Here is a 16,050-nt window from a genome sequence, read left to right on the forward strand (position 1 = left end):
CCATCTGAAATTCAATTAAGGCAAACATTATTTTGCTGTCACCCAGTCAGGAAGGATTCCAGCACCCTGCGGGGGGAGGAAAACAGTTCCCCTGCAGAGGGAGGGGAGCTCTCCCCCCAGCGCTGCCCATTGTGGCAACTTTCACAGCAGCGCTCAGGTTACAGCCGGGGCGATGGGTGAATCCTCAGTGAGTGTCACTGCTCAGCCCCCAGGTTACAGCCGGGGTGATGGGTGAATCCTCGGTGTCACTGCTCAGCCCCCAGGCCTCCAGGGTGGGCACAAATGAGCCAGAGCAGCCAGGAGAGGAGAGGACCCTGCTGGTGGTGGGAACCAGCCCAGGACCACGGGGATGCTCAGCTGCTGCTCCTGGCAGTGGGCACAGCACAGGGGAACCCCACAGGAGCTGAACCACCTCCCCCTCCCTCACCTCCAACCTGCAGCAGAAATTACACTCTAATTTCTGCAAAAACGATAAGTTTAATTTGAAAGGGCATAATTCTTAATTTATGTGTTGTCATGAACAAAGACAGCAAAAGCAGGTCATTTCATTATCTGCTGCCTGAGTATTTTGCCAAGGAGCCAAGACATAAAGCTAAACAAAATCATCACCCAAGGTTTGGGATTTGTTTGTGGAAAAAAAAATATTATGGTTATTTTTCTACTTGCTTGATTTGCACATCTTGGATAGCAGAGCATATTTAGCTTGGCTTTAAAGCATGCATTTATTGTGACTGTCATATTTGATAGTGCTGCCTATAGTCAAAGAGCAATCTTTCATGGATACACTGTCTCAATTTATAATTCAATATCACAGCTTTGAGAACTCGTACAATAAGTCAGCCAACAACAAAAAGCCTAAAATGTCTGTATGCAAATAAACATGTCAGTGTATGAATGAGCACCTTCCAGGAAGGGCCTGCCAGCTCTCTCCTTGCTGCAAACCTCCCAGCCAGCTGAAGGACAGGAGGCATGAGCAGCCCAGCAGCCCCTGGGAGCCGTGCCCAGGTCCTGCAGCCTCCCTGCGCACCTGGGGAGATGCTTCCAGGGCAGGGAGAGCAGGACCCTGGCCAGGGGCTGCACCACCTGTGCTGTGACTGCTCCAGGGAACCCTCACTCATCACAGCAGGCACCTCACCCCTCTGAGCAGCACCCAGGGGCACCTCTGAGGGTCACCAAGGCTTGGCTTTTCCTCAGAGAGCAGAGCAAGGACCTGCATCACCCTTGGGATGGGCACAGCCAGGCCTGGGTGAGCAGCAGTGGCTCAGGGGGAGCCTCCAGGGCACTGACTCCTGCTGCTCCCTGTGCGCGCCCCCCGTGTGCCCCCAGCCCTCTGCCCCCAGCCGGGAGCCCCCTGAAACCCCAACCCTCCGCCCTGGGGATGGTCCCAGCCCTGTGTCCTGGGTTCCTCACTGATCTCTGGGGCACTGCAGCCCCGTGCTGGGGGTGTTTGAGTCTCCAGCCTCACCTCGTGCATGGTTCCACACCGCTGCAGCCTGGCTTCCCACTCTTCCCAGTGTTACTGCACTGTGCTCGAGGCTGCTGAGAAATGAACCTGTGGGCAGCACAGCTCTGCTCAGCCTCAGGAACAATTCCTGTGATGGGGAGGACACAAATCCACAGAGCATCCCGACCTCTGCTGAGCATCCCAACCCCTGCTGAGATCCCAACCCTGCTGAGCATCCCAACCCTGCTGAGCATCCCAACCCTGCTGAGCATCCACCCCTGCTGAGATCCCAACCTCTGCTGAGATCCCAACCCCTGCTGAGCATCCTAATCCTGCTGAGATCCCAACCCCTGAGATCCCAACCCTGCTGAGCATCCCAATCCCTGCTGAGCATCCCAAACTCTGCTGAGCATCCCAACCCCTGCTGAGCATCCCAACCCCTGCTGAGCATCCCAACCCTGCTGAGCATCCCAGTCCCTGAGATCCCAACCCCTGCTGCTCCTCGATGAGAGGGAACAGCTGGAGCTTCTCTATCCTGTGTCCATCTGCAGCCAAATTTGGGGTGGTTTGGGGCTGTCTTCAGGGATGCTGAGCTGACAACCTCTGCTGTCACAAAACCTGTGCTTTTCCAGGGCAGCACATTCCAGAAGTGAGCATCCTGTGGGGATGGAGGAGAGGACCCCAAAACTGCCTGGGGTGAATCTCAGCTGCCCTGGGAGCACAGAGCTGCCTCAGCTGCTTGCAGGTGACACAGACTCTCCTCATCCCTGCCAGGGCCAGGCAGTGGATCTGGTGCTCAGCCTCCCACCAAGGGCAATTCCCTGCACATGGGGGTGGGGGTAGGGGGTGGCTGCACGACCCTCACCTGGCTCAGGAACCACCAGCAGAGTGGTTTCAGAGCAAAGCTGTGCCATTGCCATGAGCACCCACTGCTCATTCTGCCTTCAGAGCGTGGCGGCTCCAGCAGATTTTGGCAGATTGTTTGCAATCAGTCAACAAAGAGTGGAGAAAATCTTAAATCTTGAGCAATTCTGATCACAGCTGAGGAAATTGTGGCATTCTCAGACATCCAGAGGCTCAGTGACTTGAGGATGCTGTGAATTCCTGCCTTAGTCTGCACAGGGAAACTGCCTGGCCACCTCCTGCCATCACCAGGGGATGATTCCTGGTTTTCCTTCCTCAGCACTTGCTGGTGGAGAAGCCCTCCTCAGCTTTGAAGCTGTGCTCCACCTGCTTGTTATTGCCCAGTTTTAGGAGCTCCCTGGGCAGGCACAATGTGACCCAGCCCAGCCCAAGGAGCTCCAGAGATAATCAGTGCTTTCTACCTGGCTCCTCATTAGACCTGCATCCCCTGATTCCCCTGAGAGGAGCTTTGGAGGAGGTTTCACACACCTTGACCCAAGGCCACCCTTTTCAAGCCAAGGTAATGATCTGGCAGAGCAGGGACTCAATTGCTCAGAGCCCTAAAGGACATCCTGTGGTCATTGTGCCTCCTCTAAGACATGGATTTCATTTCCAGTGGGCTGGATCCTGATGAATGCTGAGCACTTGCATTTTTTCCCAGCAGACAGCCCGATCCATAAGCATTAAATAAGAGTGAACAGTTTTCCTTTTGCCCACTGACGTATAAAATGGGTTTGTGTGAGGATTAGGGAGCAGAGGTGGGAAACATCTTTATCTGCTAATGATCCTGTGAATTATACATGTTTAGTATTCATGCATCTGAAGGAGAGGCAAACATAGCCATTTGATGTGGAATGACCTTTACCAGCAGCCAATACATTTACATTTAATTTAGAATTACAATTACTGGGTCAACTTGGGAGCAAGTGGAACTTAGATTTATGGAGAAGAGACAAAAATTGTTCTTTCTGCCTTCACCAGCAAAACACGGATTTTTCTCTTAAATAACCCCCTCAAACCCGGTGTCCAGCAGGGACCTGGAGCATCCCCAATGCATTTGAACAGCAGCACTTACGTATTTTGGCTGGGTGAAATGTGGGGACTGTGAGTTTGGTCCATTGCCCATCAGAGCGTGGCTCGGGCTTTGGTCAGCCAGGACCGAGGAGCTTCCATCGCCCTCTGCTGCCCGTGGGAAGGAGCCAGAGGCAGCGCCGAGGGGCAGCATCGCCCCTGGACACTGGGAAATGGCCCTGGCTCTGGGCCCGCCTTCTGGGCTGGTGCAGCCGCCTCTAAGCCTGGAAAGGCAGCGATTGTCCAGGGCCAGCTCAGCTCCTGAGCGGGCACTGAGCGCTTGGTTTGGGCTTGTCACCCTGCGGAGGGGTGGCCCTGGCGGGAGGGGACCCAGCAGGACCTTTCCTCAATGACCCTTCCCGTACATCCAGCCGGGCTTGTCCTGCTCACAGCTTGTTCAGGTAACCACCAGAAAGGGCTCTGAGGTGCCTGTTGTAATAGTTGAAGAAATAATAATAATAATAATAGTAATAATAATAATAATAAACATAAACAACCACTGCATTTGGCAGGGTTATTGCAAGCGTTCCTGCCTGTACTGGGCCATCGCTGCTGGTCATCGATGGGGTCTGGTGGCCCCAGGGCACCTCTGGGCGTTTGGGAAGGGTCAGGAATGGTGTCCCCACCATTGCCACAGCTTCCTGCAGAACTGGGAGGAGAGGGGAAGTGCAACTCTAGCCAAGGGACTTGCTGGAGTGCAGGGGAAAGGAGCAGATGCCCCGTGCCAGGCAATAACTCAGCACCCCCGGCCCCAAACCAGCAAATTCAGCTGATGTTTAATTGGCGCACGAAGAGCACAAAGCCCAGCTCAGCCCGGGAGCCCACGGGACAAACCCCGCACATGGACAGCCCCCTCCTACGCCTCCAGACCCGTCTCCTGTACTTATTCCCGAGCCCTGCCAGGTGCCAGCAGAGCCGTGCCACCCTGAGCTCAGGAATCACCGAGCTCTGCAGGCGTTAAAGGCGATTTCCCATTCCTGCCCCGGGTGTGCCGTGGATGGAGCGCAGGAGCGGCCCCGGCTGCTCCAGCTGCTCCAGCCCCCCGGTGCCTGTGAGAGAGCCCCGGCTGCTCCGGCTGCTCCAGCAGGTGCCTGTGAGAGAGCATCACCGCCCTGCCCCGCGGTGCCTGTGAGAGAGCATCACCGCCCTGCCAGGGCCCCGCGGTCTCAGGGCCTTTCTGGGTCGCTGCGACCCCAGGATTGTTAAAAGTCTCTTTTCCCAGCCCGGGCGCTTGAAGAATGAGTCGGAGTTCTTCAGTTTTTGGTCTCAAGGTTGTTTATTGCGTCTTATCTATAAAAATTTTCTCCTGCCCTGCCGAGGTCCATCCAGCAGGACAGTTCCAGGCACTCTGCCTGCCCCCAGGGCAGTGTTATGTCTTTATACTAAAAACTACATGTACAATGTTTACGATTACTTTCCAATACCTATCACCTGTGTTAGACAGTGAGCTTCTACTCTAAACCAATCCCAAAGTGCCACCATCACAGCAGAAGATGGAGGCCAAGAAGAAGGAGAAAGGCTGGACTCGCCCAGTTTCCTCCATCTTGCCTCCTGAACCCCCATACCAAAAACCCAAAATCTACTTTTTCACCTTGTGATAAATTCACTAATATTCTACTTAATTTGTCGTGGCTTGCAGATCTTCATCTAACGTTGGTAACTTGCTCCACGGGTCATAATCAAACCCACAGGGGCATTTTGGGCTCTGTGCCAGGGTCTCTGAGCCCCCTGGCAGGGGTCCTGGCTGCTCAGGACAGCCAGAGGGATGTCCTGGGTTCCGACACCATGGCTCCCTGCGGCAGCCTGCACCCTTGTCCAGGCTGGGAAAAGCCCTCTGGCATTGCTGCTGTCCCTGGAACCACGCAGCCAGCACAGGGCTGTTACAGGAGCCTCTTGGAGCCAGGTCTCATAAGTTCTTGGAGGTCTATAACGCACTTAAGATAGCTCAGCTACCCTTAGAGGCATGAAAATCAGGAAGATGGCTTCTGTTGCAGTATTGGAAACAAAAAGGTTTAACAAAAGGCAAAATAACAAACAGAGAAAAACCGAGCCAGGTGCAGGAGGTCCTTGCTCCTGGTAAAACACCTCACAAAAGCGATTCGTTTCTTTGTTCACTTCTTTTTCTAGTAAATTGCCTAGGCGGGACTTTTTAGCTTCTGTCCAATTGGCTATACTTAAATTTGAGGTGAAGTCCCCTAGGCCTATGAGGTGGCTTTTTCACCTAATTGAGGAGAGAAACTTCTGGGCTTCTTTCTTTTTTGAAGGGACAAAAGATAGTTTTGTGACAGAAGGGGCCCTCAACAGAGGGCACACTCCTATAGAGGGCTACCCAGCCCCACTTCTGGGCCATGCACTGGCCATGGCCAGCACCTGCCCTGTGGCCACCAAGGGAAAGTGAGACAGCCTGCAATGTCCCTGCTCCCACAGTGTCCTTACCCCCACAATGTCCCTGCTCCCACAATGTCCTTGCTCCCACAATGTCCCTGCTCCCACAATGTCCTTACCCCCACAGTGTCCCTGTCCCCCACCATGTCCCTGCTCCCACAATGTCCCTGTTCCCACAATGTCTGTGCTCCCACAATGTCCCTGCTCCCACAATGTCCTTACCCCCACAGTGTCCCTACCCCCACAGTGTCCTTACCCCCACAATGTCCCTGTTCCCGCAATGTCCCTGTTCCCACAATGTCCTTACCCCCCACAATATCCCTGCTCCCACAGTGTCCTTACCCCCACAATGTCCCTGTTCCCACAATGTCCCTGTTCCCACAGTGTCCTTACCCCCACAATGTCCCTGCTCCCCCAATGTCCCTGCTCCTGCAATATCCCTGTTTCCCACAGTGTCCCTGCTCCCAGAAGATGCCCACTGGGGTAGGGAGGGGTGAAGGACAGGGATAGTGAGGATGGGCTGGATGTCAGCCCCCCCAGAGCCCCTGACCCTAAGGGCACACCAAGAGACCTGGCAATGGCTCTGTGGGAAGCCCAGGGTGGGCAGCAGGAGCAGGCACAGCGTGTGTGTCCCTGCAGCTGCTGCTGGAAGGGTGGCAAGGCTTGAAGGCACATCGTGGTAAGCAACAGGGTTTTCCTCTACATATAGATGATATAAAAATATAATAATTCTTTTTTCTATAGAAATATATAGATAGATGTGTCTATCATTACATATTTGTATAGAAATATATCAATTATATAGAAATATATTGATTATATAGAAATATATATCCATCTTTAGTTCTTCCCTGTGAGGGTGGGCAGGCCCTGGCACAGGGTGCCCAGAGCAGCTGTGGCTGCCCCTGGATCCCTGGCAGTGCCCAAGGCCAGGCTGGGCAGGACCTGGAGCAGCCTGGGATAGTGGAAGGTGTCCCTGCCATGGCAGGGATGGAATGAGCTGAGCTTTAAATTCCCTTCCAACCCAAACCAGCCTATGATTCTATGATATAATGTTTCTATAATCTAGAAATACATACAAAATACTATATTTTTCAGTGAGTTTCTGAGCTGATCTGTGGACTACTGGTGAACATGCACAGCTCACCCCAAGGAGAAGGGGGAACCCAGCCCCTGGCCAGGGCTCCATGAGGGTCCCAGGGGGCTCCCCCTGTGTCCCCAGCCCACCTTGTGTGTGGCCAGGGCCTTTCATCCTGGCTCCTTCACTCCCAGCACAGCAGGAGAAGCTGATCCTGAGCCAGGGCTAATTGGAAGCCACATCAGAGCATGAGTCAGGGAGCTGATCACAGCACAGCACCGCTTCACCAGCCCGCCGGACAAAGGCACGCTCCCCTAAATCCATTACTGGAATTTTATTTTCAAGCCTGTCATGCAGCTGAAAAGGTTGTGAAGCTGTTTGGACGTTTCCCTGCAGGGGAATTTAGCTGAAGAGCTGCTTTCTCTACGGCAGCACCTTCATCTCCCATCTCTGTGATCAGATCAGCGCTGGGGCTCAAAGTTCATGTTGTGTCACCAAAAGCCACCTCACAGGACACACAGAGCACTGCTGGCTGTGGTGCCTGCACAGGGCTCTCCTCCATGGGGAAATGGTGGCTGCTCCCAGCAGCTGCAAGCAGCTCCATGCAGGAATCCCCTGGGCACTGCTCTCCCCATCAAACTAAACCTTGCTGTTGTTCATGCGGGTCTGAGCTCAGAGCCTGCCCAGATTTTGGCCCCTTCCAAAATTCACCTTTTCCGTGATGTTTGGAAAGATTTCTCCAAGCAAATATGGGAAATCTTGGAAAGATTTCTCCAAGCAAATGCCCAGCACTCTCCTGAAAAGCTCAGGCAGTGGCTGGCAGTGCTCTGTGCCTCAGTGCCCCAAGGGCAGGTGGGGCGCAGAGCTCTGCTGACTCAGAGCCGGCGGCTCCACTCAGGAGATCAAGAGACGAGCTGCCCTGAGCTGCTCAGGAACAAGGAGCCATTGCAGGGGCAAGAGGTCTGGGCAGGATCAGAGGAGAGGGAATGGCAGCCTGGAGCCTGGGATCAGGCAGCTGGGCTGCTGACAGGCTTTTCTCCAGCTGAGAGATCTCGGGGTCGGCTGCTTGTTCTCTGCCCCCGAGGTGAGTTGGGTGGTCCAGGGAGCGACCCCAGGCTCTGAAGAATGAGACTGGACTCTCTGGTGTTCGGTCTTCGGATTGTTTATTAAATCTTATCTACAAAATTTTCTTCCTGCCAGACAGAGGTCTGACCAGCAAGGCAGCCACAACGCTCTCTGCCCGCTCCCAAGGCTGCGCCGTCTTTTATACTACAAATCACGTATATCATATTTACAATTACTTTCCAATACCTATCACCCATGTTGGACAGTGCACCTCTACTCTAAACCGATCCCCAAGTGCCAACATCACAGCAGAAGATGGAGAACAAGAAGAAGAAAGAAGAAAGACGAGACAAGCCCTGTTCCCTGCATCTTGTCCCCATTACCCTTATACCAAAATTTTTAAAACTTATATTTTCACCCTGTGTACACCTTATAAAAACACCCTTTAAACCTGTGTGACCTTCCAGCCCTCATACCAAACTGGCAATTCATTTGCAGGATCAAAATCCAGCCACCAAGTGTTCCGGGCATCATGCCAAGACCTCCGAGCCCCCTGACGAGGTTTTGGCTCTCGACGTGGTTTCGGGAGACTCCTCACATCCGAAGTGATGTGCAGAGTTCCCACAAGATAGAAGGATCTTCTCCAGCTCCAACAGGAGCTGCTGGCATTTGAATAACCTCTCAATGTGTCAGACCTGGCAGAAGATCACACAGTTCATGGACTGGCCTGGCTGTGGCAGTACCCAAATGAAAGGTTCATTACCACTCTGGGTCACTGGCAGGGCTGCTCCCTCCCTCGGGTGGAGGCTCAGAGCTCCTGGGAAGACACAGTGGGGTCTCAAAACCTCTTGTAGAGCCCAAAGTCCCCCTCCAAGCACCCAGAGAGGGTGACAAGCTGGTTGGTCTCTGCCTGGCAGGGACAGTCATTTCCCTGGGGGCAAACATGGGGCAGGAGCTGGTGGCTTTTCCAGCACTGTGCATCACACACTGCTCAGAGGAGCAAGCCCTCTGCCAGGTCCACTTCAGCCTCTTCTGGGCTTCTCCCACCCAAGCATGAGCCAGCCCAGCAGAACCCATTTCCTTCACCGTGGCAGGGACAGGGACAACAGGAAAACAGCACAGATCTATTTAAAAGCATTTAAAGCCTGAGCTAAGCCCCAAACTATCCATTTCCTTAAACAGACTGCTTGGAAAAGCTCCAGCTGGACCATTAGCTCAGGTAAGTTCTCCACCATCCAGCCATGCCACTTTTCTGCTTCATAAAAAGAAATACATTAAAAATACGTATTTGCTCCTGAAATTGGCTTCAGCAGCACTGAGCATCCCTGGAGTGATGAGTTTCGCTCCACACACCCAGCTGCTTTCTGTGGAAAATCTTATTTTGAGTTAAGATAATAGTCTGGGCAGGGTTTGGTTAACCCTTGCATCCCACAGTGTGGCTGGCACCAGCAGCAGAGGGAACATCCTGAGTGTGTCCAGTCCTGGCTTGGCTGTGAGGATGCCCCCACTGAAGCCACGTGCTCTCCTACCTAAAAGGATTTCTTCAGTCACAGAGACAGACACAGCCAAGCTAAAGAACACCCATGTGAGGTGAGATCCAGCCTTTCCTGCACGCTGCTCTGCCTGAGTGCCACAGGGACTGGCCCTAAGTGAAGGGCTCAGGGCAGTGAGAATCACTCTGTGCCCAGGTTTGCACTGCTCAGCAGAGCCCAGGGTATTGATCTCCTCCTGGGCTGCCCTGTGGCACTCAGCATTGCTCTCTGAGGTGCTTCTCAAACAGCCCATCCATTTTCCCAGCTCCCTGGCCATGTTCCAAGGTCTTTTCATCTCTGTTTCTCATGTGAGACATCGAGGCAGGGTGAGCACAGCCACTCTTTCCCTACAGCCCATTGGAGCTGCCTGAGGATGTGGGACTTCCAGAGGCTCTGGGGTGCAAAGCAGAGCTCCAGCTCTTGCTGGGCCTGCTTGCTGGGCTCCAGGGTCATTTTCTCCCCACTGAGGGAAGATGCAGTGCTGGGAGCCACTGGTATCTTGCTGAGCCAGCAAAAGAAATGGCAGCTCCTGACTGGCACTGCCAGGGCTGCCATGGACGAGGCTCTCGCGGAGGTGACGTGGGGCTGGTGGCTTCACTGTGACCCTGGGCTGGAGGAGGTTTGCAGCCAGGACTGAGGGGCAGCTCCTCCTCCACCTCCTTGATGGTCATCCATGACAGGGCCTCACCTCACCCTGCTGAGGAGCTGGGGCCAGGGAGCATCACCCAGGGCATCACCTTGTCACAGAGGACACCAAGAGCATCCCTTGGGGCACAGCAGGAGGAATGACAGCTCTGGGTCCTGCACAGGGTGTTTGTGCACAGGGGGACTGTGCACAGAGCAGCCTGGGCTGCAGAACCAGCCTTCTCCTCTCCCAGTGCCCCTTGCAGCAGCTGTACCAATCCCTGAACCTCTGTGAGGAGCAGGTTTTGCTGGGATGGATCCCCCCAGGGCTGTGGCACGAGGCTTCTGGGTGCTGCTCCCTCCAGTTTGTGCACTGAGCTGGGAGCACCTGACAGAGCTGCAGGGATTTCCAGGAGAGGCAGTTTCACCAAGCCTGGCATCATTTCAGCACATTTCAAATAAGTGGCAGAGATCTTCCAGGGAGCCTGGGAAGCATAAGAGATGCTCACGGGCCCAGCAGGGCTGAGATCTGATAAAGGCAAGGGCTCAGACTGATAAACCCCGAGTTAATTGGCAAAAAGATGTGATTAGTGACCAACTGTGGGCAGGCAAAGAGCCCAGCACCCAGCAGAAATAATCTGCTTACAAGGGGAGTGTCACCACCATTTAGAGTTCCCTGAGAGCAGCTGCAGAGTCAAAGGAGTCACTCTGGCAGGGCTGATTTTGGCCCAGTGCCTCAGCTGGGAAGAGAGGTGTCTGCTCTGGAGGGTGGCTGCAGTGTCCCCTCGCTCTGCTCTGCTCCCACCCTGCCCTCTCTGCTGCACAGGAACCAGCAAGAGCCCATCCCCAACAAAATGACAGCCCAGGGAGCAGTGACTCATGCTGGGGATGACTCATGAAATCACACTGAGCCACAGCTTTTTCTGCTTGGGGACAGAGGCAAAGGCCATCTCTGCCCTCGGAGGGGCTCGTGGCCATTCCCACTGTTACCCTGGGACAGCCTCCCCCAGACTGGGCACTGATTCTGCCCTCTCTAGCAGGGATGCCCACAACTGAGTTTCCCTTATCGTCATGGTTATGAGATGAGCATTTTCCACAGAAAATGACTTTTCTAAGGGTGTAAGTAACATGGCCAGCATGACAGGGGTGGTTGCAAGTGTTCGTGACAGCTCCTAGGCCATTGAGGCAGGCAGCTGGCTCAGAGCGCCCCCTTCTCTCTAGGAAAGAGAGACCCTTTCAGTGGAGGAAACGTGGGTGACTAAATGTCCTTCTCCTCCAAATCAAGGAGGACAAGGAGCAGATTTCTGCTGCTGGTGGAAAGGAATAGGAGACAAAGCAAGATCAAACATCCAGGCCCCCATGCAGGCAGCTGTGGGAATCCTGAGGGCTGCAGAGATCAGCTCTGTCCCCATGGAGGCTGTCCCCAACCTCCGTGTGGTGACACAACTGGAGACACTGGCCTGGAGGGACACCAGGTGAAAGGGACACCCAGCTGCAGCAGCTGTGTGCCACCACAGCCATCACTGGTGGCTCTCTGCAGCCAAGCCCCCCCCTGCATAAACGCTGATGGAGCCATGAGGGGTTTCTCGCTTTGTGGCAGATTTTCCCTTCCCTTTCCCAGAAGAGACTTCATTGCCAATTTTAAAATATCATTTGCAACCAAGAAACTCTTCACCTTGCCTTTGGGCATGAATTTTTCCTCCTGCTTGGCTCAGCCCACTGAGCACCCAGGGTTATTTCATGGCCTCTCCTGGTGGCACTGTGAATAATTTGCTTCCAAGGGCACCACAGGACAGGCTCCATGTGAGCTTTTCTTCCACTTCCCCTTGTGTAATGGATCATCTTCTAGAAATGTGGAGAGCAATGATGAATTCCTGGCAGGACAGAGGGATTAGTCTGGGGGAGACTGTGATGAAGCAGCTGAGGAGCTTCCTGAACAGAGAAGCTGCAGCTGCACTGGAGAATAACGAGAGCATCCACTTGTTCAGAAGAGGTGTTAAGATCTTTTGCCCTATGTTTAGTCTGAGAGCTGCACTGTGGATTAAGCAAAGACATTTGCACCTTTCATTAAATAAGGGCATATCTGGGCATCTGACTCTCCTTCATTATTAAATACCAGGCTCTTATTAGAAGCTGAAAAAGGATAAGTAGTATTTTTTCTTTTATTTTAGCATTTATTTCCTTCTCTCCTGGGTACTCCTCCTGCTCTGATATATCAGAGTTTTCTGGAGGACACATGATGAGAACATCTTCATCCAGTGCCACCAAAGGACCATAATGCAGGAGCCTCCTCTTTCACAAATGGCAAATTTATAATTTTGCCACAAAATTCATCACAAAATCACCCATTTCCCCTAAAAGACTTTGAAACCTTGTGAAAGAAAAGCCAAGCTTGTTCAGAAGCAGCTCCCATTGCCAGCACTATCCCCAGGATATGTCCCGGGGGGCCAGGAGGGGTTTGCAGGCCCCAGCCAGCAGGGACTGTTCTCCTCCTTCATGCTCATCCCAAAACTGCACCACTCTTTTGCTGGCTGCTCTCCTGGTTGCATTTTGTTTTGAGCTGGAAGCAGCTCCTGTTGTGACACCTGAAGGCCCAGCCCAGCTCGGTGGGATGTGGCCAGGCTGCTCAGCACATGTCCCCACCAGCCCCGGGCTGGTGCCACGGTCCCTGCTGTGCAGCAGCGTGGAAAGCGCTGGGCCAGCGCTGCCATTCAGCGCTGCCTATTTATATCTGAGAGGGAGATGAGGACCAGCCGTGCAGCTGAGCCAGCCCCTGCGAGCGGGGGATATTTTTAAGCTCTGGATTTGAAGAGGTTGGTAATGAACCCACAGCTTTGCTCAGCAGCAGCTGCACCCACTCCCCAGCCCCTGCCCCGGGCTCTGCCCCTTCTCCGGGGTCAGGACCTGGCCCAGGGATGCTCCGGGGGAGCTGCGTTTGTGCTGGGCTCTGAGCAGGGGGTCAGGGCACAGCTCGGCTCTGGCACAGCCCTGCTGGCTGCAAACACAGAGCCTGGCCCAGCGCTGGGCTCTCTGAGCTGGGTTTATCCTCCCGACAGCCCAAGAGGTTACAGACAGCAATTACAGCCCACTGCTAATTGCACACACATTACCGGCTGCCATTTGGGCACAGCAGGCAGGACACCGGAGCCCTTTGGCCAGCAGGTCCAGCAGCTCTGCTGTGACAACTCTCCCACTGCAGATCCTGCTGGTCCCTGCTTCCTCTGGGCCAGGATGGCCTTGGGGATCACTGTCCCCTTTGGGGGACCCCCACTGCCCTTGGGAACATCCCAGCTGTGCCAGCTGCTTCCCAAAGAGCTGTCCTGTGCTCTCCTGGCTGAGGGTCCTCACTGGCAAAGGGAGGGAAGGGGATGCTGAGTGTCTGCAAGTCTGAACCCATCCCTCGCACTTGGGGAACCTCCCAGAGAGGAATGGGGCAGGGAACAGCTCCCCAAACCTGCCAGACCTCAGCTGCCTCGTGTCCCCAGGCTTTTGTACATCCACAGTCTGGGGCTAATCCAGCTGGAACTGAGACCAAGAGAAGAACTCCTGCTGGTCCCAGGCAGGCAGGCTGGGAGCTCGGGCAGGGTCTTGGCAGGGAGCCCTGTCTGGGGCCATGCTGGCAGAGCGAGGGGGGACCCACCAAAGCAGAGCCTGGCTGCCCAGCCAGACACTTTGCCACCTGTGTGATCTGTTTCTATTTTCCTGGCTTTTTTCCTTTGAAGCCACGCGGGTCTGAGCCTCTGGGCCAGGGAATAGCTGGGGGCTGCCACAGCTCTTCTCTCTCCATTACCTTTCTTATTGAGCTGTCTCTCACACGGCTCACGGCAGCAAACCACGCTACAGGCGTATTAAGGATTCTCCATGCAAAACTGATAAGCTGAAGCCTCATTATTATCCCGCCAAGTGATTATCTATCCTTGATGAAGCCTCATATTTGCCCAATTTCAGATGGAAACCTTCCCCTTTTCAATTTGAGACTAATTCATTTCTTGACTCCTGGTTACAGTGCAAGATATCACAAACACTCCCTGGCTCTGATTTATACCGTTAAGAATCATTTACTTGCAATTAAAATGAGCCTTCGGGGCTTTTGCAAACAAGGCAGATTAGCCAACGGTAAAACATTTGCTTTTTGTAAACAGCAGCTTCAGGCTATGAAACAGTCTGGGAGGGGAGGGAACCAGCCAGAGCTGCCCCAGGGCTGTGGGTGGAGGAGAACCAGAGGGGACCTTTCCAATTTCCCCTGAATCCATCAGAAATCCCCTGGGGTGCTGGGTGCATCCCCAGGCTCAGCTCCAGGGTGTCCTGGCATGGTGTCCCCAGCACCTTCAGCATCCCCATCTCCCAGCTGTTTCCCTCCTTTGGGAAGTCTTTTGGGTGATGGAGCTCTCCCTGCACCTCTCAGGGCTCATTCCCTGCTGCTTTAGCCCCAGAAAGGGTCTGGATGAGGCTCCATGTGCAGACCCCAGGGACTCAGGACCTGAACACTGCAGCACAAGCCTCCAGTGGAGATGTCACCTAGCAGCGTACTCATAATTAAGATAATTAACAATAGGATCATATAATTGGCAAACTCTCCTGCTCTTACAGCTGTTCCAGGCTCTGAGCAACAAGAAGATGAGCAACTCTGTTAAAACATTAACTTGGCCAAATCCTGGGCATTGAGGGTGGAAAGAGTCCAAAGCCCAGCATGGAGAGCAGCACGCTGGGCATTTCCAGGAGCTAGTGAGGAGCTGAGGCAGTCTCAGGGAGGTGCTGGGAAGCCTCTCTGTCCCCATCAGCTGGGTACCCAAGGGCCTGGCATCAGCTGGTGGGGGATGTCCGAGCTCAACCACTTGGAGAGCACCCAAAAAGAGGGTCTTAAACCACCAAGTGTAATTATAGCAGAAATCAAACGCTGGGCTCCTTGGAAAGCATCATCCCTGCTAAAAAACTGGAGATAAACCATGGCAAGACACCACTCTGCTGGTGGGTGTGGCTCTTGCCCCGATTTCTCGGGAGGTGGGCACTGAGGGGCTCTCACCCCTCCTGAGTCCACTCGCTTCCCTTGAAGGAGCAACCTGGAACAGACACAGAATCCTCAGGGAAAGTGTCCTGGGCAGCAGGGTTAGCACATGGCCTCGGTGAGCTGAGGTCACTGCTCCAAAGGCAGCTCTTGCCTCCTGAAGACCTCTGAGTAGGACACGAATTCCCTCAAGTTATCAGCTGTGGCTCCCTCTGATTACATGGAGAATTTATTGGGTGACTGGATAATTTGAACCTATAGAGTTATTAATTATGACCTTAATCTGATCATCACTTTGTTCCATTTTTAATTAGCTGAGTAAAACTGTAGTCATTTAACTTGGTAATATACTTGCTTAAGTGCACGTCTGATTGCATATCCTTTTTATATCCGTCAGAAGCACTTGGGACTGCTTCACTCCATCTAACTGCAACCTGGGGCATGAACTCTGAGCAAACCTCAAGTAATATTAAGTTTACAAGTGGGCTGCTCTGCTCCTGAGTGGGCTGAGTGCTCCCCTGTAGCTGCGTTAGAGTTGGCAGCAGGAGGAGGGTGTGGATAAAGTGCCCCAGTGCCAGGCAGAAAATGGGAATTTGAACTCCAGGGGCTGTGCAGTGAAGACTCAGCTGTTTAGTGGTCAGCACACGGGGCAGCTTCATGCAGCAGGAGGTTCTGGAGAGCACAAAGGCAGATGTTTCAGAGCCCTGCCCAGAGGGGGCTCTGCCTGCTCTGTGCCTGCCTGCAGGCACATGGATGGCTCGGCGTTATCTGCTCTCAGTGATCTTAGTGGTGCTCACGGGAAGCTTTTAAACTTGGAAGGGACAAAAGTGAAGCAGAGCGCGTGGGGCTGGGCAGTCTGAACTGCCTGTCAGACCTGCCAGCCCTGAGACATCCCCAGATGCACCAGCCAGCTGGCCAGCAGGGCTCAGGTTTTACAGCCTTT

This window comes from Camarhynchus parvulus, chromosome 13 (assembly GCF_901933205.1).
Source record: "Camarhynchus parvulus chromosome 13, STF_HiC, whole genome shotgun sequence".
In the NCBI taxonomy this organism is placed as follows: Eukaryota; Metazoa; Chordata; class Aves; order Passeriformes; family Thraupidae; genus Camarhynchus; species Camarhynchus parvulus.